We start from the raw sequence: 22,217 nt of genomic DNA, 5'->3' as shown, positions 1-22,217 counted from the left end.
CCCAACTCCCCTCCCCCTCCCCGTGTCTCCCCAACTCCTCTCCCCCTCCCCGTGTCCCCCCCAACCCCTCTTCCCCCCTCCCCGTGTCTCCCCAACTCCCCCCTCCCCGTGTCTCCCCAACTCCCCTCCCCCTCCCCGTGTCCCCCCAACTCCTCTCCCCCCTCCCCCTGTCCCCCCAACTCCACTCCCCCTTCTTCTCCCTCTCTTCCCTCCGCCCCTCACCCCTTCCTCGTGGAGAAATCTGCCTCTCCCAGCTTTTCCTCGATGTTGTTTCTGGATTGAGGATTCCCAGTCCCCAAGTGGGATTTAATCTCCGTCCAAATCTCCAACTCATTTTCTCCCTCAGTAACACCGTCCTCGCTGAAGCTGCGATGTGAAAACTTCCCCCCACCTTCCCCCACCCCATCCGACTGTTACCCACTCACCTCACAAACACGAGGCTATTCAGCCCCTCCAGCTTTTTCCCTCGTTCGATATTATCACCGGCCTCAATTTCGTTCTCCTGCCCGCTTTCCATGTTCCATTGACCCTCTTTTGGGAGAGGTCAATGATTGAGCACGAACAGCCCTGCGGTGAGAGAAGAACTTGCAGAATCTGGGCTGGTTTAGCACTGGGCTAAATCGCTGGCTTTGAAAGCAGACCAAGCAGGCCAGCAGCACGGTTCAATTCCCGTACCAGCCTCCCCGAACAGGCGGCGGAATGTGGCGACTAGGGGCTTTTCACAGTACCTTCATTTTTGAAGCCTACTTGTGACAATAAGCGATTTTCATTTCATTTCATTTCAGAATCCCTTGAATGAACAAATTTCACCTCATTCACCCTGAAAATGTGCCACATTATTCTGGGAGGTGTTGTTGCTGGGGCAGCGTCTGTTGCCCATCCCTAATCCTTAAACTGACTGTCACGTTCAGACATTTCAGGGGGAAGTGAAGAGTGAACCACATTGCTGTGGGTCTGGAGTCACATGTAGGCCAGATCAGGTAAGGACGGCAGATTTCTTTTCCTAAAGGACATTAGTGAACCAGATGGGTTTTTACAACAATCATCTGACCATAAGACATAGGAGCAGAATTAGGCCACTCGGCCCATCGAGTCTGCTCCGCCATTTAATCATGGCTGATATTTTCTCATCCCCATTCTCCTGCCTTCTCCCCATAACCCCTGATCCCCTTATTGATCAAGAACCTATCTAGCTCTGTCTTAAAGACACTCAGTGAATTGGCCTCCACAGCCTTCTGCGGCAAAGAGTTCCACAGATTCACCACCCTCTGGCTGAAGAAATTCCTCCTCATCTCTGTTTTAAAGGATCGTCCCTATGGTCGGTATACAATCAGTAAGGATAGGCAACAACACCTCCTCCACGATCATCCTCAACACTGGTGCCCCACAAGGCTGTGTCCTCAGCCCCCGACTATACTCCTTATACACGACTGTGTGGCCAAATTCCCCTCCAACTCGATTTTCAAATTTGCTGATGACACCACCGTAGTGGGTCGGATTTCAAACAATGACGAGACAAAGAACAGGAATGAGATAGAGAATCTGGTGAACTGGTGCGATGACAATCTCTCCCTCAATGTCAACAAAATGAAGGAGATTGTCATTGACTTCAGGAAGCGTAGTGGAGAACATGCCCCTGTCTATACTAATGGGAACGAAGTAGAAAGGATCAAGCTTCAAGTTTATAGGTGTACAGATCACCAACAGCCTGTCCTGGTCCCCCCATGCCGACCAACGACTCTACTTTCTCAGAAGACTAAGGAAATTTGGCATGTCAGCTACGACCCTCACCAACTTCTACAGATGCACCATAGAAAGCATTCTTTCTGGTTGTATCACAGCTTGGTATGGAGCCTGCTCTGTCCAATACCGCAGGAAACTACCAAAGGTCATGAATGTAGCCCAGTCCATCACGCAAACCAACCTCCCATCCATCGACTCTGTCTATAATTCCCGCTGCCTCAGAAAGGCAGCCAGCATAATTAAGGACCCCACGCACCCTGGACATTCTCTCTTCCACCTTCTTCCATCAGGAAAAAGATACCAACATTTGAGGTCACGTACCAACCGACTCAAGAACAGCTTCTTCCAAAAGAACAAAGAACAAAGAAATTTACAGCACAGGAACAGGCCCTTCGGCCCTCCAAGCCCGTGCCGACCATGCTGCCCGACTAAACTACAATCGTCTACAATTCCTGGGTCCGTATCCCTCTATTCCCATCCTATTCATGTATTTGTCAAGATGCCCCTTAAATGTCACTATTGTCCCTGCTTCCACCACCTCCTCCGGTAGCGAGTTCCAGGCACCCACTACCCTCTGCGTAAAAAACTTGCCTCGTACATCTACTCTAAACTTTGCCCCTCTCACCTTAAACCTATGCCCCCTAGTAATTGACCCCTCTACCCTGGGGAAAAGCCTCTGACTATCCACTCTGTCTATGCCCCTCATAATTTTGTATACCTCTATCAGGTCTCCCCTCAACCTCCTTCGTTCCAGTGAGAACAAACCGAGTTTATTCAACCGCTCCTCATAGCTAATGCCCTCCATACCAGGCAACATTCTGGTAAATCTCTTCTGCACCCTCTCTAAAGCCTCCACATCCTTTGGTAGTGTGGCGACCAGAATTGAACACTATACTCCAAGTGTGGCCTAACTAAGGTTCTATACAGCTGCAACATGACTTGCCAATTCTTATACTCAATACCCCGGCCAATGAAGGCAAGCATGCCGTATGCCTTCTTGACTACCTTCTCCACCTGTGTTGCCCCTTTCAATGACCTGTGGACCTGTACTCCTAGATCTCTTTGACTTTCAATACTCTTGAGGGTTCTACCATTCACTGTATATTCCCTACCTGCATTAGACCTTCCAAAATGCATTACCTCACATTTGGCCAGATTAAACTCCATCTGCCATCTCTCCGCCCAAGTCTCCAAACAATCTAAATCCTGCTGTATCCTCCGACAGTCCTCATCGCTATCCGCAATTCCACCAACCTTTGTGTCGTCTGCAAACTTACTAATCAGACCAGTTACATTTTCCTCCAAATCATTTATATATACTACAAAGAGCAAAGGTCCCAGCACTGATCCCTGTGGAACACCACTGGTCACAGCCCTCCAATGAGAAAAGCATCCTTCCATTGCTACTCTCTGCCTTCTATGGCCTAGCCAGTTCTGTATCCACCTTGCCAGCTCACCCCTGATCCCGTGTGACTTCACCTTTTGTACTAGTCTACCATGAGGGACCTTGTCAAAGGCCTTACTGAAGTCCATATAGACAACATCCACTGCCCTACCTGCATCAATCATCTTAGTGACCGCCTCGAAAAACTCTATCAAGTTAGTGAGACACGACCTCCCCTTCACAAAACCGTGCTGCCTCTCACTAATACGTCCATTTGCTTCCAAATGGGAGTAGATCCTGTCTCGAAGAATTCTCTCCAGTAATTTCCCTACCACTGAAGTAAGGCTCACCGGCCTGTAGTTCCCGGGATTATCCTTGCTACCCTTTTATAAACAGAGGAACAACATTGGCTATTCTCCAGTCCTCCGGGACATCCCCTGAAGACAGCGAGGATCCAAAGATTTCTGTCAAGGCCTCAGCAATTTCCTCTCCAGCCTCCTTCAGTATTTTGGGGTAGATCCCATCAGGCCCTGGGGACTTATCTACCTTAATATTTTTTAAGACACCCAACACCTCGTCTTTTTGGATCTCAATGTGACCCAGGCTATCTACACACCCTTCTCCAGACTCAACATCTACCAATTTCTTCTCTTTGGTGAATACTGATGCAAAGTATTCATTTAGTACCTCGCCCATTTCCTCTGGCTCCACACATAGATTCCCTTGCCTATCCTTCAGTGGGCCAACCCTTTCCCTGGCTACCCTCTTGCTTTTTATGTACGTGTAAAAAGCCTTGGGATTTTCCTTAACCCTATTTGCCAGTGACTTTTCGTGACCCCTTCTAGCCCTCCTGACTCCTTGCTTAAGTTCCTTCCTACTTTCCTTATATTCCACGCAGGCTTCGTCTGTTCCCAGCCTTTTGGCCCTGACAAATGCCTCCTTTTTCTTTTTGATGAGGCCTACAATATCTCTCGTCATCCAAGGTTCCCGAAAATTGCCGTATTTATCCTTCTTCCTCACAGGAACATGCCGGTCCTGAATTCCTTTCAACTGCCACTTGAAAGCCTCCCACATGTCAGATGTTGATTTGCCCTCAAACATCCGTCCCCAATCTATGTTCTTCAGTTCCCGCCTAATATTGTTATAATTAGCCTTCCCCCAATTTAGCACATTCATCCTAGGACCACTCTTATCCTTGTCCACCAGTACTTTAAAACTTACTGAATTGTGGTCACTGTTACCGAAATGCTCCCCTACTGAAACATCTACCACCTGGCCGGGCTCATTCCCCAATACCAGGTCCAGTACCGCCCCTTCCCTAGTTGGACTGTCTACATATTGTTTTAAGAAGCCCTCCTGGATGCTCCTTGCAAACTCCGCCCCGTCTAAGCCCCTGGCACTAAGTGAGTCCCAGTCAATATTGGGGAAGTTGAAGTCTCCCATCACCACAACCCTGTTGTTTTTACTCTTTTCCAAAATCTGTCTACCTATCTGCTCCTCTATCTCCCGCTGGCTGTTGGGAGGCCTGTAGTAAACTCCCAACATTGTGACTGCACCCTTCTTATTCCTGACCTCTACCCATATAGCCTCACTGCCCTCTGAGGTGTCCTCTCGCAGTACAGCTGTGATATTCTCCCGAACCAGTAGCGCAACTCCGCCTCCCCTTTTACATCCCCCTCTATCCCGCCTGAAACATCTAAATCCTGGAACGTTTAGCTGCCAATCCTACCCTTCCCTCAACCAGGTCTCTGTAATGGCAACAACATCATAGTTCCAAGTACTAATCCAAGCTCTAAGTTCATCTGCCTTACCCGTAATACTTCTTGCATTAAAACATATGCACTTCAGGCCACCAGACCCGCTGTGTTCAGCAACATCTCCCTGTCTGCTCTGCCTCAGAGCCACACTGTCCCTATTCCCTAGTTCTCCCTCAATGCTCTCACCTTCTGACCTATTGCTCCCGTGCCCACCCCCCTGCCATACTAGTTTAAACCCTCCAGTGTGACACTAGCAAACCTCGCGGCCAGGATATTTATGCCTCTCCGGTTTCGATGCAACCCGTCCTTCTTATACAGGTCACACCTGCCCCGGAAGAGCTCCCAGTGGTCCAGATAATGGAAACCCTCCCTCCTACACCAGCTGTTTAGCCACGTGTTTAGCTGCTCTATCTTCCTATTTCTAGCCTCACTGGCACGTGGCACAGGGAGTAATCCCGAGATTACAACCCTCGAGGTCCTGTCTTTTAACTTTCTGCCTAGCTCCCTGAACTCCTGCTGCAGGACCTCATGCCCCTTCCTGCCTATGTCGTTAGTACCAATATGTACAACGACCTCTGCCTGTTTGCCCTCCCCCTTCAGGATGCCCTCTACCCGTTCGGAGACATCCTGGACCCTGGCACCAGGGAGGCAACATACCATCCTGGAGTCTCTTTCACGTCCACAGAAGCGCCTATCTGTGCCCCTGACTATAGAGTCCCCTATTACTATTACTCTTCTGCGCTTTGACCCTCCCTTCTGAACATCAGAGCCAGCCATGGTGCCACTGCTCTGGCTGCTGCTGTTTTCCCCTGATAGGCTGTCCCCCCCGACAGTATCCAAAGGGGTATATCTGTTTGAGAGGGGGACAACCACAGGGGATTCCTGCACTGACTGCCTGCCCTTTCTGGTGGTCACCCATTTCTCTGCCTGCACCTTGGGTGTGACCACATTTACATAACTGCGATCTATGACGCTTTCCGCCACCTGCATGCTCCTAAGTGCATCCAATTGCTGCTCCAACCAAACCATGTGGTCTGTGAGGAGCTCCAGTTGGGTGCACTTTCTGCAGATGAAGCCATCCGGGACGCTGGAAGCCTCCCGGACCTGCCACATCTCACAGTCAGAGCACAGCACCCCTCTAACTGACATTGCATCAATTAATTAAAATTAAAATTAAAAAAAATTTTTTTGAATATTTTTTTAAAATTCAAAGTTACTGTTAACTATCTGTTTCCTAGCACTAGATTTCTAATATAAATGCGAAAGCTAAATACAGTACTCTCCGATCTCTGAATCCCCTCTAAATTATAATTAAGTAATTATGTTTAATTAGTTACCAATGCTTAATTTTTTTTAAATTTAGTGTAGATTCCCAACCAGCCACTCAGGCCACAGCTTTTCTGTGATGTCACTTCAGTTTCCCCCGACACACACAATTTGAAAAAGGTACAAAAGTAAAAATGAGTAAAAATCACTTACTTACCTTCTTAGTGTTAATAATAAAATATGGTACTTACCTTACACCAAAGGGTTTTATTATTAGGTTAGAGGAGGAGGGCGGGTGGGAGACACTACACGTGTAGTGTCTCGGGTTTCCTCTCCACCAGAATTTATTGGTTGAGTGGGGGGGGGCCTTCCCAGAGGTCCGCGGGTCGAACTTCCGGTTCCTGCCTTATATATAAAAAAAAATAAAACAGAAAAGAAGAACAGACACGGGACCAGATAAGGGTTTTTAAAGTAAATACTCACCACCTCCCAGAAGGCCCCTGCGCACCGCTCCCGCCGAAATTCAAAGGGCTGCTCCTGAAATCCCTACTGCCATCAGACTTTTGAATGGACCTACCTCGTATTAAGCTGGTCTTTTCTCTGCACCTTGCTATAACTGTAACATTATATTCTGCAGTCTCTCCTTCCTTCCCTATGTACGGTTTGCATTGTTTGTACAGCAGGCAAGAAACAACACTTTTCACTGTAACCAATACATGTGACAATAATAAACCAAATCAAATCAAGTCTGAGATTGTGTCCTTTGATTCTAGTTTTTCCTACAAGTGGAAACATCCTCTCCACGTCCACTCTATCCAGGCCTCTCAGTATCCTGTAAGTTTCAATAAGATCCCCCCCTCATCCTTCTAAACTCCAACGAGTACAGACCCAGAGTCCTCAGTCGTTCCCCATACGACAAGTTCTTCATTCCAGGGATCATTCTTGTGAACCTCCTCTGGACCCTTTCCAAGGCCAGCACATCTTTCCTTAGATATGGGCCCAAAACTGCTCACAATACTCCAAATGGGGTCTGACCAGAGCCTTATACAGCCTCAGAAGTACATCCCTGGTCTTGTATTCTAGCCCTCTCGACATGAACGCTAACATTGCATTTGCCTTCCTAACTGCCGACTGAACCTGCACATTAACCTTAAGAGAATCGTGAACAAGGACTCCTAGGTCCCTGTTCGGGTACACTGAGGGAGAATTCAGAATGTCCAATTCACCTAACAGCGCGTCTTTCTGGACTTGTGGGAGGAAACCGGAGCACCCGGAGGAAACCCACGCAGACACGGGGAGAACGTGACCCAAACCGGGAATCGAACCTGCGACCCTGACGCTGTGAAGCAACAGTGCTAACCACTGTGCTACCGTGACTCTAATTATTGGGCAGCCAAGGGCCAAAGACTTTGGGTATTTTTCACTTGTGTTGTGGCTCTGGGTCGGGTGGGGCTGGAATTGACTGCCCCCCAGCCCAGGGTGTGGTTACATAACTTGGGGTCTCGGGGCTGCGATCTTTGGCATTGCAAACGAGACACCAGGGGCGTCATTCTCCGCCGGCGGGAGTCTCCGGTTTGCCGGCGCCCGGGGGTTTCCCGACGGCGTGGGGCTGCCCCACAATGGGAAACCCCATTGACCGGCCAGTGTTACGGAGACTCCCGCCGGCCGGTCGGGGCAGAAATGTGGCGGGGCGGGGAGGAGAATTTCGCTCCAGGTTTGTCGCAATATAACAAGATGGCTCTGGAAGTTGCTCAGGGTTTTTACCATGTGGATGACTCTGGTTTATTTAAAAGAGCTTTGTAAAGTCAAGCTAGTTGAATTGGCAGTGGAATTAGAAATAGAGGTACCAGCTAAAAGTGAGGAAGGTGGGGATAGCTGGAGCTCAACCTTCAAATTTGAAAGAGATGTTGGAACACGGGAGACCCACGAGGTAATGTCGCGTGAAAGATATTTTCTGGTGGGGAAATTGAGCTGGAGAGAATTTGATTGAAGTTCGAGCCTGAGAGAGATTGAAAATAAATGGAGGGGGAAATGGGGAGGCTGGGATTAGAGAGAGAGGAAAAAGCGAAATCGAGAGTGTTTCAGATTAAGGGACTGGGAATTAGAGGGGAGTTGACAGGAGTTGGAGAGCATCTTAACCCTCACGGAACCCTGCGGTGAGGTTTAAATTTATCCAGGCCCTCCCAGAGCTCAAAAGAGAAGGAGGCGGAAACATTTTTTATGGCTCTTGAGAAAATAGCAAGCCAAATGGAGTGGTCAAAGCAAAGTGGACAATACTCATTGAGAGTAAACTGAGGGGACGGGCACAGGAAGTTTATCCTTCCCTGTCAGAGGGGCAGACTAATAATTATGACAAGGTTGAAAGAAGTCTATTCTGCAAGCTTCAAAATTGGTTTCTGAAGAATGTGGACAAACGTTTCAGAATTTAAGGAGACGGCTGGGACAGACTTGTACTGAATTTTAAACGGTTAGGCAGAACAATTTTATCGGTAGGTACGAACATTGGGAGTTGCAATTGCCTATGATGGAGGTTGTAGCTTCACCCAGGATTAGAACATAGAACATACAGTGCAGAAGGAGGCCATTCGGCCCATCGAGTCTGCACCGACCCACTTAAGCCCTCACTTCCACCCTATCCCCGTAACCCAATAACCCCTCCTAACCTTTTGGTCACTAAGGGCAATTTATCATGGCCAATCCACCTAACCTGCACATCTTTGGACTGTGGGAGGAAACCGGAGCACCCGGAGGAAACCCACGCAGACACAGGGAGAACGTGCAGACTCCGCACAGTCACCCAGAGCCGGGAATTGAACCTGGGACCCTGGCGCTGTGAAGCCACAGTGATAACCAGTGTGCTACAGTGCTGTCCAAATTACAGTGAGTCTGCGAGAAGAATTGCACATGAGATGCCAATGGCAGGGAATGTGGGAGTTCGGAAACTCATCGGGAAGGAAGTGACTCAAAGAAAGAAACGTTGAAAGACATCGATCACACATCAGATGGCAGTGAATGGGATTCTGCTGACCCTGATGAAATGATCTCTACGGGAATAATTCCTCACAGAGATTTGAGAAAGACGAAATCTAGTAGTTAACCAGATTCAGAGAGTTCTGAAACTGAAGCGGAGCCTCTGGGGAGGCGGTGGCCCAGAGACCCAGGGTAATGGTATTGTCACTGGAATAGTAACCCAGAGACCCAGGGTAATGGTATTGTCACTGGAATAGTAACCCAGAGACCCAGGGTAATGGTATTGTCACTGGAATAGTAACCCAGAGACCCAGGGTAATGGTATTGTCACTGGAATAGTAACCCAGAGACCCAGAGTAATGGTACTGTCACTGGAATAGTAACCCAGAGACCCAGGGTAATGGTATTGTCACTGGATATGTAACCCAGAGACCCAGGGTAATGGTATTGTCACTGGAATAGTAACCCAGAGACCCAGAGTAATGGTATTGTCACTGGAATAGTAACCCAGAGACCAAGAGTAATGGTATTGTCACTGGAATAGTAACCCAGAGACCCACAGTAATGGTATTGTCACTGGAATAGTAACCCAGAGACCCAGGGTAATGGTATTGTCACTGGATTAGTAACCCAGAGACCCAGAGTAATGGAATTGTCACTGGAATAGTAACCCAGAGACCCAGGGTAATGGTATTGTCACTGGAATAGTAACCCAGAGACCCAGAGTAATGGTATTGTCACTGGAATAGTAACCCAGAGACCCAGAGTAATGGTATTGTCACTGGAATAGTAACCCAGAGACCCAGAGTAATGGTATTGTCACTGGAATAGTAACCCAGAGTAATGGTATTGTCACTGGAATAGTAACCCAGAGACCCAGAGTAATGGTATTGTCACTGGAATAGTAACCCAGAGACCCAGAGTAATGGTATAGTCACTGGAATAGTAACCCAGAGACCCAGAGTAATGGTATTGTCACTGGAATAGTAACCCAGAGACCCAGAGTAATGGTATTGTCACTGGAATAGTAACCCAGAGACCCAGAGTAATGGTATTGTCACTGGAATAGTAACCCAGAGACCCAGGGTAATGGTATTGTCACTGGAATAGTAACCCAGAGACCCAGGGTAATGGTATTGTCACTGGAATAGTAACCCAGAGACCCAGAGTAATGGTATTGTCACTGGAATAGTAACCCAGAGACCCAGAGTAATGGTATTGTCACTGGAATAGTAACCCAGAGACCCAGTGTAATGGTATTGTCACTGGAATAGTAACCCAGAGACCCAGGGTAATGGTATTGTCACTGGAATAGTAACCCAGAGACCCAGGGTAATGGTATTGTCACTGGAATAGTAACCCAGAGACCCAGGGTAATGGTATTGTCACTGGAATAGTAACCCAGAGACCCAGGGTAATGGTATTGTCACTGGAATAGTAACCCAGAGACCCAGGGTAATGGTATTGTCACTGGAATAGTAACCCAGAGACCCAGAGTAATGGTATTGTCACTGGAATAGAAACCCAGAGACCCAGGGTAATGGTATTGTCACTGGATTAGTAACCCAGAGACCCAGGGTAATGGTATTGTCACTGGAATAGTAACCCAGAGACCCAGGGTAATGGTATTGTCACTGGAATAGTAACCCAGAGACCCAGGGTAATGGTATTGTCACTGGAATAGTAACCCAGAGACCCAGGGTAATGGTATTGTCACTGGAATAGTAACCCAGAGACCCAGGGTAATGGTATTGTCACTGGATTAGTAACCCAGAGACCCAGAGTAATGGAATTGTCACTGGAATAGTAACCCAGAGACCCAGGGTAATGGTATTGTCACTGGAATAGTAACCCAGAGACCCAGAGTAATGGTATTGTCACTGGAATAGTAACCCAGAGACCCAGAGTAATGGTATTGTCACTGGAATAGTAACCCAGAGACCCAGAGTAATGGTATTGTCACTGGAATAGTAACACAGAGACGCAGAGTAATGGTATTGTCACTGGAATAGTAACCCAGAGACCCAGAGTAATGGTATTGTCACTGGAATAGTAACCCAGAGACCCAGAGTAATGGTATAGTCACTGGAATAGTAACCCAGAGACCCAGAGTAATGGTATTGTCACTGGAATAGTAACCCAGAGACCCAGAGTAATGGTATTGTCACTGGAATAGTAACCCAGAGACCCAGAGTAATGGTATTGTCACTGGAATAGTAACCCAGAGACCCAGAGTAATGGTATTGTCACTGGAATAGTAACCCAGAGACCCAGGGTAACGGTATTGTCACTGGAATAGTAACCCAGAGACCCAGGGTAATGGTATTGTCACTGGAATAGTAACCCAGAGACCCAGGGTAATGGTATAGTCACTGGAATAGTAACGCAGAGACCCAGTTTAATGGTATTGTCACTGGAATAGTAACCCAGAGACCCAGGGTAATGGTATTGTCACTGGAATAGTAACCCAGAGACCCAGTCTAATGGTATTGTCACTGGAATAGGAACCCAGAGACCCAGGGTAATGGTATTGTCACTGGAATAGTGACCCAGAGACCCAGGGTAATGGTATTGTCACTGGAATAGTAACCCAGAGACTCAGAGTAATTGTATTGTCACTGGAATAGTAACCCAGAGACCCAGGGTAATGGTATTGTCACTGGAATAGTAACCCAGAGACCCAGGGTAATGGTATAGTCACTGGAATAGTAACCCAGAGACCCAGTGTAATGGTATTGTCACTGGAATAGTAATCCAGAGACCCAGGGTAATGGTATTGTCACTGGAATAGTAACCCAGAGACCCAGGGTAATGGTATTGTCACTGGAATAGTAACCCAGAGACCCAGGGTAATGGTATTGTCACTGGAATAGTAACCCAGAGACCGAGTGTAATGGTATTGTCACTGGAATAGTAACCCAGAGACCCAGGGTAATGGTATTGTCACTGGAATAGTGACCCAGAGACCCAGAGTAATGGTATTGTCACTGGAATAGTAACCCAGAGACCCAGAGTAATGGTATTGTCACTGGAATAGTAACCCAGAGACCCAGAGTAATGGTATTGTCACTGGAATAGTAACCCAGAGACCCAGAGTAATGGTATTGTCACTGGAATAGTAACCCAGAGTCCCAGGGTAATGGTATAGTCACTGGAATAGTAACCCAGAGACCCAGTGTAATGGTATTGTCACTGGAATAGTAACCCAGAGACCCAGAGTAATGGTATAGTCACTGGAATAGTAACCCAGAGTCCCAGGGTAATGTTATTGTCACTGGAATAGTAACCCAGAGACCCAGTGTAATGGTATTGTCACTGGAATAGTAACCCAGAGACCCAGAGTAATGGTATAGTCACTGGAATAGTAACCCAGAGACCCAGGGTAATGGTATTGTCACTGGAATAGTAACCCAGAGACCCAGGGTAATGGTATTGTCACTGGAATAGTAACCCAGAGACCCAGGGTAATGCTATTGTCACTGGAATAGTAACCCAGAGACCCAGGGTAATGGTATTGTCACTGTAATAGTAACCCAGAGACCCAGGGTAATGGTATTGTCACTGGAATAGTAACCCAGAGACCCAGAGTAATGGTATTGTCACTGGAATAGTAACCCAGAGACCCAGTGTAATGGTATTGTCACTGGAATAGTAACCCAGAGACCCAGGGTAATGGTATTGTCACTGGAATAGTAACCCAGAGACCCAGAGTAATGGTATTGTCACTGGAATAGTAACCCAGAGACCCAGAGTAATGGTATAGTCACTGGAATAGTAACCCAGAGACCCAGGGTAATGGTATTGTCACTGGAATAGTAACCCAGAGACCCAGAGTAATGGTATTGTCACTGGAATAGTAACCCAGAGACCCAGGGTAATGGTATAGTCACTGGAATAGTAACCCAGAGACCCAGGGTAATGGTATAGTCACTGGAATAGTAACCCAGAGACCCAGAGTAATGGTATTGTCACTGGAATAGTAACCCAGAGACCCAGGGTAATGGTATTGTCACTGGAATAGTAACCCAGAGACCCAGGGTAATGGTATAGTCACTGGAATAGTAACCCAGAGACCCAGTGTAATGGTATTGTCACTGGAATAGTAACCCAGAGACCCAGTGTAATGGTATTGTCACTGGAATAGTAACCCAGAGACCCAGGGTAATGGTATTGTCACTGGAATAGTGACCCAGAGACCCAGGGTAATGGTATTGTCACTGGAATAGTAACCCAGAGACCCAGAGTAATGGTATTGTCACTGGAATAGTAACTCAGAGACCCAGGGTAATGGTATTGTCACTGGAATAGTAACCCAGAGACCCAGGGTAATGGTATTGTCACTGGAATAGTAACCCAGAGTAATGGTATTGTCACTGGAATAGTAACCCAGAGACCCAGGGTAATGGTATTGTCACTGGAATAGTGACCCAGAGACCCAGAGTAATGGTATTGTCACTGGAATAGTAACCCAGAGACCCAGAGTAATGGTATTGTCACTGGAATAGTAACCCAGAGACCCAGAGTAATGATATTGTCACTGGAATAGTAATCCAGAGACCCAGGGTAATGGTATAGTCACTGGAATAGTAACCCAGAGTCCCAGGGTAATGGTATTATCACTGGAATAGTAACCCAGAGACCCAGAGTAATGGTATTGTCACTGGAATAGTAACCCAGAGTAATGGTATTGTCACTGGAATAGTAACCCAGAGACCCAGAGTAATGGTATAGTCACTGGAATAGTAACCCAGAGACCCAGAGTAATGGTATTGTCACTGGAATAGTAACCCAGAGACCCAGTGTAATGGTATTGTCACTGGATTAGTAACCCAGAGACCCAGGGTAATGGTATTGTCACTGGAATAGTAACCCAGAGACCCAGGGTAATGGTATTGTCACTGGAATAGTAACCCAGAGACCCAGAGTAATGGTATTGTCACTGGAATAGTAACCCAGAGACCAAGAGTAATGGTATTGTCACTGGAATAGTAACCCAGAGACCCACAGTAATGGTATTGTCACTGGAATAGTAACCCAGAGACCCAGGGTAATGGTATTGTCACTGGAATAGTAACCCAGAGACCCAGGGTAATGGTATAGTCACTGGAATAGTAACCCAGAGACCCAGTGTAATGGTATTGTCACTGGAATAGTAACCCAGAGACCCAGGGTAATGGTATTGTCACTGGAATAGTAACCCAGAGACCCAGTGTAATGGTATTGTCACTGGAATAGTAACCCAGAGACCCAGGGTAATGGTATTGTCACTGGAATAGTGACCCAGAGACCCATAGTAATGGTATTGTCACTGGAATAGTAACCCAGAGACCCAGAGTAATGTTATTGTCACTGGAATAGTAACCCAGAGACCCAGGGTAATGGTATTGTCACTGGAATAGTAACCCAGAGACCCAGGGTAATGGTATTGTCACTGGAATAGTAACCCAGAGACCCAGGGTAATGGTATAGTCACTGGAATAGTAACCCAGAGACCCAGAGTAATGGTATTGTCACTGGAATAGTAACCCAGAGACCCAGGGTAATGGTATTGTCACTGGAATAGAAACCCAGAGACCCAGGGTAATGGTATAGTCACTGGAATAGTAACCCAGAGACCCAGTGTAATGGTATTGTCACTGGAATAGTAACCCAGAGACCCAGGGTAATGGTATTGTCACTGGAATAGTAACCCAGAGACCCAGTGTAATGGTATAGTCACTGGAATAGTAACCCAGAGACCCAGTGTAATGGTATTGTCACTGGAATAGTAACACAGAGACCCAGGGTAATGGCATTGTCACTGGATTAGTAACCCAGAGACCCAGGGTAACGGTATTGTCACTGGAATAGTAACCCAGAGACCCAGGGTAATGGTATTGTCACTGGAATAGTGACCCAGAGACCCAGAGTAATGGTATTGTCACTGGAATAGTAACCCAGAGACCCAGAGTAATGGTATTGTCACTGGAATAGTAACCCAGAGAACAGAGTAATGGTATTGTCACTGGAATAGCAACCCAGAGTCCCAGGGTAATGGTATAGTCACTGGAATAGTAACCCAGAGACCCAGTGTAATGGTATTGTCACTGGAATAGTAACCCAGAGACCCAGAGTAATGGTACTGTCACTGGAATAGTAACCCAGTGACCCAGAGTAATGGTATAGTCACTGGAATAGTAACCCAGAGTCCCAGGGTAATGGTATAGTCACTGGAATAGTAACCCAGAGTCCCAGAGAAATGGTACTGTCACTGGAATAGTAACCCAGAGACCCAGAGTAATGGTATAGTCACTGGAATAGTAACCCAGAGACCCAGGGTAATGGTATTGTCACTGGAATAGTAACCCAGAGACCCAGGGTAATGGTATTGTCACTGGAATAGTAACCCAGAGACCCAGTGTAATGGTATTGTCACTGGAATAGTAACCCAGAGACCCAGGGTAATGGTATTGTCACTGGAATAGTAACCCAGAGACCCAGGGTAATGGTATTGTCACTGGAATAGTAACCCAGAGACCCAGATTAATGGTATTGTCACTGGAATAGTAACCCAGAGACCCAGTGTAATGGTATTGTCACTGGAATAGTAACCCAGAGACCCAGAGTAATGGTATTGTCACTGGAATAGTAACCCAGAGTCCCAGGGTAATGGTATAGTCACTGGAATAGTAACCCAGAGACCCAGTGTAATGGTATTGTCACTGGAATAGTAACCCAGAGACCCAGAGTAATGGTATAGTCACTGGAATAGTAACCCAGAGTCCCAGGGTAATGGTATTGTCACTGGAATAGTAACCCAGAGACCCAGAGTAATGGCATTGTCACTGGAATAGTAACCCAGAGACCCAGAGTAATGGTACTGTCACTGGAATAGTAACCCAGAGTCCCAGAGTAATGGTACTGTCACTGGAATAGTAACCCAGTGACCCAGAGTAATGGTATAGTCACTGGAATAGTAACCCAGAGTCCCAGGGTAATGGTATAGTCACTGGAATAGTAACCCAGAGTCCCAGAGTAATGGTACTGTCACTGGAATAGTAACCCAGAGACCCAGAGTAATGGTATAGTCACTGGAATAGTAACCCAGAGACCCAGGGTAATGGTATTGTCACTGGAATAGTAACCCAGAGACCCAGGGTAATGGTATTGTCACTGGAATAGTAACCCAGAGACCCAGGGTAATGGTATTGTCACTGGAATAGTAACCCAGAGACCCAGGGTAATGGTATTGTCACTGGAATAGTAACCCAGAGACCCAGGGTAATGGTATTGTCACTGGAATAGTAACCCAGAGACCCAGGGTAATGGTATTGTCACTGGAATAGTAACCCAGAGACCCAGAGTAATGGTATTGTCACTGGAATAGTAACCCAGAGACCCAGAGTAATGGTATAGTCACTGGAATAGTAACCCAGAGACCCAGGGTAAAGGTATTGTCACTGGAATAGTAACCCAGAGACCCAGAGTAATGGTATTGTCACTGGAATAGTAACCCAGAGACCCAGGGTAATGGTATTGTCACTGGAATAGTAACCCAGAGACCCAGGGTAATGGTATAGTCACTGGAATAGTAACCCAGAGACCCAGTGTAATGGTATTGTCACTGGAATAGTAACCCAGAGACCCAGGGTAATGGTATTGTCACTGGAATAGTAACACAGAGACCCAGTGTAAAGGTATTGTCACTGGAATAGTAACCCAGAGACCCGGGGTAATGGTATTGTCACTGGAATAGTAACCCAGAGACCCAGGGTAATGGTATTGTCACTGGAATAGTGACCCAGAGACCCAGGGTAATGGTATTGTCACTGGATTAGTAACCCAGAGACCCAGGGTAATGGTATTGTCACTGGAATAGTAACCCAGAGACTCAGGGTAATGGTATTGTCACTGGAATAGTAACCCAGAGACCCAGAGTAATGGTATTGTCACTGGAATAGTAACCCAGAGACCAAGAGTAATGGTATTGTCACTGGAATAGTAACCCAGAGACCCACAGTAATGGTATTGTCACTGGAATAGTAACCCAGAGACCCAGGGTAATGGTATTGTCACTGGAATAGTAACCCAGAGACCCGGGGTAATGGTATAGTCACTGGAATAGTAACCCAGAGACCCAGTGTAATGGTATTGTCACTGGAATAGTAACTCAGAGACCCAGGGTAATGGTATTGTCACTGGAATAGTAACCCAGAGACCCAGTGTAATGGTATTGTCACTGGAATAGTAACCCAGAGACCCAGGGTAATGGTATTGTCACTGGAATAGTGACCCAGAGACCCATAGTAATGGTATTGTCACTGGAATAGTAACCCAGAGACCCAGAGTAATGTTATTGTCACTGGAATAGTAACCCAGAGACCCAGGGTAATGGTATTGTCACTGGAATAGTAACCCAGAGACCCAGGGTAATGGTATTGTCACTGGAATAGTAACCCAGAGACCCAGGGTAATGGTATAGTCACTGGAATAGTAACCCAGAGACCCAGAGTAATGGTATTGTCACTGGAATAGTAACCCAGAGACCCAGGGTAATGGTATTGTCACTGGAATAGAAACCCAGAGACCCAGGGTAATGGTATAGTCACTGGAATAGTAACCCAGAGACCCAGTGTAATGGTATTGTCACTGGAATAGTAACCCAGAGACCCAGGGTAATGGTATTGTCACTGGATTAGTAACCCAGAGACCCAGGGTAACGGTATTGTCACTGGAATAGTAACCCAGAGACCCAGGGTAATGGTATTGTCACTGGAATAGTGACCCAGAGACCCAGAGTAATGGTATTGTCACTGGAATAGTAACCCAGAGACCCAGAGTAATGGTATTGTCATTGGAATAGTAACCCAGAGACCCAGAGTAATGGTATTGTCACTAGAATAGTAACCCAGAGTCCCAGGGTAATGGTATAGTCACTGGAATAGTAACCCAGAGACCCAGTGTAATGGTATTGTCACTGGAATAGTAACCCAGAGACCCAGAGTAATGGTACTGTCACTGGAATAGTAACCCAGTGATCCAGAGTAATGGTATAGTCACTGGAATAGTAACCCAGAGTCCCAGGGTAATGGTATAGTCACTGGAATAGTAACCCAGAGTCCCAGAGTAATGGTACTGTCACTGGAATAGTAACCCAGAGACCCAGAGTAATGGTATAGTCACTGGAATAGTAACCCAGAGACCCAGGGTAATGGTATTGTCACTGGAATAGTAACCCAGAGACCCAGGGTAATGGTATTGTCACTGGAATAGTAACCCAGAGACCCAGGGTAATGGTATTGTCACTGGAATAGTAACCCAGAGACACAGGGTAATGGTATTGTCACTGGAATAGTAACCCAGAGACCCAGGGTAATGGTATTGTCACTGGAATAGTAACCCAGAGACCCAGATTAATGGTATTGTCACTGGAATAGTAACCCAGAGACCCAGTGTAATGGTATTGTCACTGGAATAGTAACCCAGAGACCCAAGGTAATGGTATTGTCACTGGAATAGTAACCCAGAGACCCAGAGTAATGGTATTGTCACTGGAATAGTAACCCAGAGACCCAGAGTAATGGTATAGTCACTGGAATAGTAACCCAGAGACCCAGGGTAATGGTATTGTCACTGGAATAGTAACCCAGAGACCCAGAGTAATGGTATTGTCACTGGAATAGTAACCCAGAGACCCAGGGTAATGGTATTGTCACTGGAATAGTAACCCAGAGACCCAGGGTAATGGTATAGTCACTGGAATAGTAACCCAGAGACCCAGAGTAATGGTATTGTCACTGGAATAGTAACCCAGAGACCCAGGGTAATGGTATTGTCACTGGAATAGTGACCCAGAGACCCAGAGTAATGATATTGTCACTGGAATAGTAACCCAGAGACCCAGAGTAATGGTATTGTCACTGGAATAGTAACCCAGAGACCCAGAGTAATGGTATTGTCACTGGAATAGTAACCCAGAGACCCAGAGTAATGGTATTGTCACTGGAATAGTAACCCAGAGTCCCAGGGTAATGGTATAGTCACTGGAATAGTAACCCAGAGACCCAGTGTAATGGTATTGTCACTGGAATAGTAACCCAGAGACCCAGAGTAATGGTATAGTCACTGGAATAGTAACCCAGAGTCCCAGGGTAATGGTATTGTCACTGGAATAGTAACCCAGAGACCCAGAGTAATGGCATTGTCACTGGAATAGTAACCCAGAGACCCAGAGTAATGGTACTGTCACTGGAATAGTAACCCAGAGTCCCAGAGTAATGGTACTGTCACTGGAATAGTAACCCAGTGACCCAGAGTAATGGTATAGTCACTGGAATAGTAACCCAGAGTCCCAGGGTAATGGTATAGTCACTGGAATAGTAACCCAGAGTCCCAGAGTAATGGTACTGTCACTGGAATAGTAACCCAGAAACCCAGAGTAATGGTATAGTCACTGGAATAGTAACCCAGAGACCCAGGGTAATGGTATTGTCACTGGAATAGTAACCCAGAGACCCAGGGTAATGGTATTGTCACTGGAATAGTAACCCAGAGACCCAGGGTAATGGTATTGTCACTGGAATAGTAACCCAGAGACCCAGGGTAATGGTATTGTCACTGGAATAGTAACCCAGAGACCCAGGGTAATGGTATTGTCACTGGAATAGTAACCCAGAGACCCAGAGTAATGGTATTGTCACTGGAATAGTAACCCAGAGACCCAGAGTAATGGTATAGTCACTGGAATAGTAACCCAGAGACCCAGGGTAATGGTATTGTCACTGGAATAGTAACCCAGAGACCCAGAGTAATGGTATTGTCACTGGAATAGTAACCCAGAGACCCAGGGTAATGGTATTGTCACTGGAATAGTAACCCAGAGACCCAGGGTAATGGTATAGTCACTGGAATAGTAACCCAGAGACCCAGTGTAATGGTATTGTCACTGGAATAGTAACCCAGAGACCCAGGGTAATGGTATTGTCACTGGAATAGTAACACAGAGACCCAGTGTAAAGGTATTGTCACTGGAATAGTAACCCAGAGACCCGGGGTAATGGTATTGTCACTGGAATAGTAACCCAGAGACCCAGGGTAATGGTATTGTCACTGGAATAGTGACCCAGAGACCCAGGGTAATGGTATTGTCACTGGAATAGTAACCCAGAGACCCAGAGTAATGGTATTGTCACTGGAATAGTAACCCAGAGACCCAGGGTAATGGTATTGTCACTGGGATAGTAACCCAGAGACCCAGGGTAATGGTATAGTCACTGGAATAGTAACCCAGAGACCCAGAGTAATGGTATTGTCACTGTAATAGTAACCCAGAGACCCAGGGTAATGGTATTGTCACTGGAATAGTAACCCAGAGACCCAGGGTAATGGTATAGTCACTGGAATAGTAACCCAGAGACCCAGTGTAATGGTATTGTCACTGGAATAGTAACCCAGAGGCCCAGGGTAATGGTATTGTCACTGGAATAGTAACCCAGAGACCCAGTGTAATGGTATTGTCACTGGAATAGTAACCCAGAGACCCAGGGTAATGGTATTGTCACTGGAATAGTGACCCAGAGACCCAGAGTAATGGTATTGTCACTGGAATAGTAACCCAGAGACCCAGAGTAATGGTATTGTCACTGGAATAGTAACCCAGAGACCCAGAGTAATGGTATTGTCACTGGAATAGTAACCCAGAGACCCAGAGTAATGGTATTGTCACTGGAATAGTAACCCAGAGTCCCAGGGTAATGGTATAGTCACTGGAATAGTAACCCAGAGACCCAGAGTAATGGTATAGTCACTGGAATAGTAACCCAGAGTCCCAGGGTAATGGTATTGTCACTGGAATAGTAACCCAGAGACCCAGAGTAATGGCATTGTCACTGGAATAGTAACCCAGAGACCCAGAGTAATGGTACTGTCACTGGAATAGTAACCCAGAGTCCCAGAGTAATGGTACTGTCACTGGAATAGTAACCCAGTGACCCAGAGTAATGGTATAGTCACTGGAATAGTAACCCAGAGTCCCAGGGTAATGGTATAGTCACTGGAAAAGTAACCCAGAGTCCCAGAGTAATGGTACTGTCACTGGAATAGTAACCCAGAGACCCAGAGTAATGGTATAGTCACTGGAATAGTAACCCAGAGACCCAGGGTAATGGTATTGTCACTGGAATAGTAACCCAGAGACCCAGGGTAATGGTATTGTCACTGGAATAGTAACCCAGAGACCCTGGGTAATGGTATTGTCACGGGAATAGTAACCCAGAGACCCAGGGTAATGGTATTGTCACTGGAATAGTAACCCAGAGACCCAGGGTAATGGTATTGTCACTGGAATAGTAACCCAGAGACCCAGGGTAATGGTATTGTCACTGGAATAGTAACCCAGAGACCCAGAGTAATGGTATTGTCACTGGAATAGTAACCCAGAGACCCAGGGTAATGGTATTGTCACTGGAATAGTAACCCAGAGACCCACAGTAATGGTATTGTCACTGGAATAGTAACCCAGAGACCCAGGGTAATGGTATTGTCACTGGAATAGTGACCCAGAGACCCATAGTAATGGTATTGTCACTGGAATAGTAACCCAGAGACCCAGAGTAATGTTATTGTCACTGGAATAGTAACCCAGAGACCCAGGGTAATGGTATTGTCACTGTAATAGTAACCCAGAGACCCAGGGTAATGGTATTGTCACTGGAATAGTAACCCAGAGACCCAGGGTAATGTTATAGTCACTGGAATAGTAACCCAGAGTCCCAGAGTAATGGTACTGTCACTGGAATAGTAACCCAGAGACCCAGAGTAATGGTATAGTCACTGGAATAGTAACCCAGAGACCCAGGGTAATGGTATTGTCACTGGAATAGTAACCCAGAGACCCAGGGTAATGGTATTGTCACTGGAATAGTAACCCAGAGACCCAGGGTAATGGTATTGTCAATGGAATAGTAACCCAGAGACCCTGGGTAATGGTATTGTCACTGGAATAGTAACCCAGAGACCCAGGGTAATGGTATTGTCACTGGAATAGTAACCCAGAGACACAGGGTAATGGTATTGTCACTGGAATAGTAACCCAGAGTCCCAGAGTAATGGTACTGTCA

The sequence above is a fragment of the Scyliorhinus torazame genome, chromosome 11 (assembly GCF_047496885.1).
Source record: "Scyliorhinus torazame isolate Kashiwa2021f chromosome 11, sScyTor2.1, whole genome shotgun sequence".
NCBI lineage: Eukaryota > Metazoa > Chordata > Chondrichthyes > Carcharhiniformes > Scyliorhinidae > Scyliorhinus > Scyliorhinus torazame.
Note: the sequence above shows the minus strand (reverse complement) of the source record.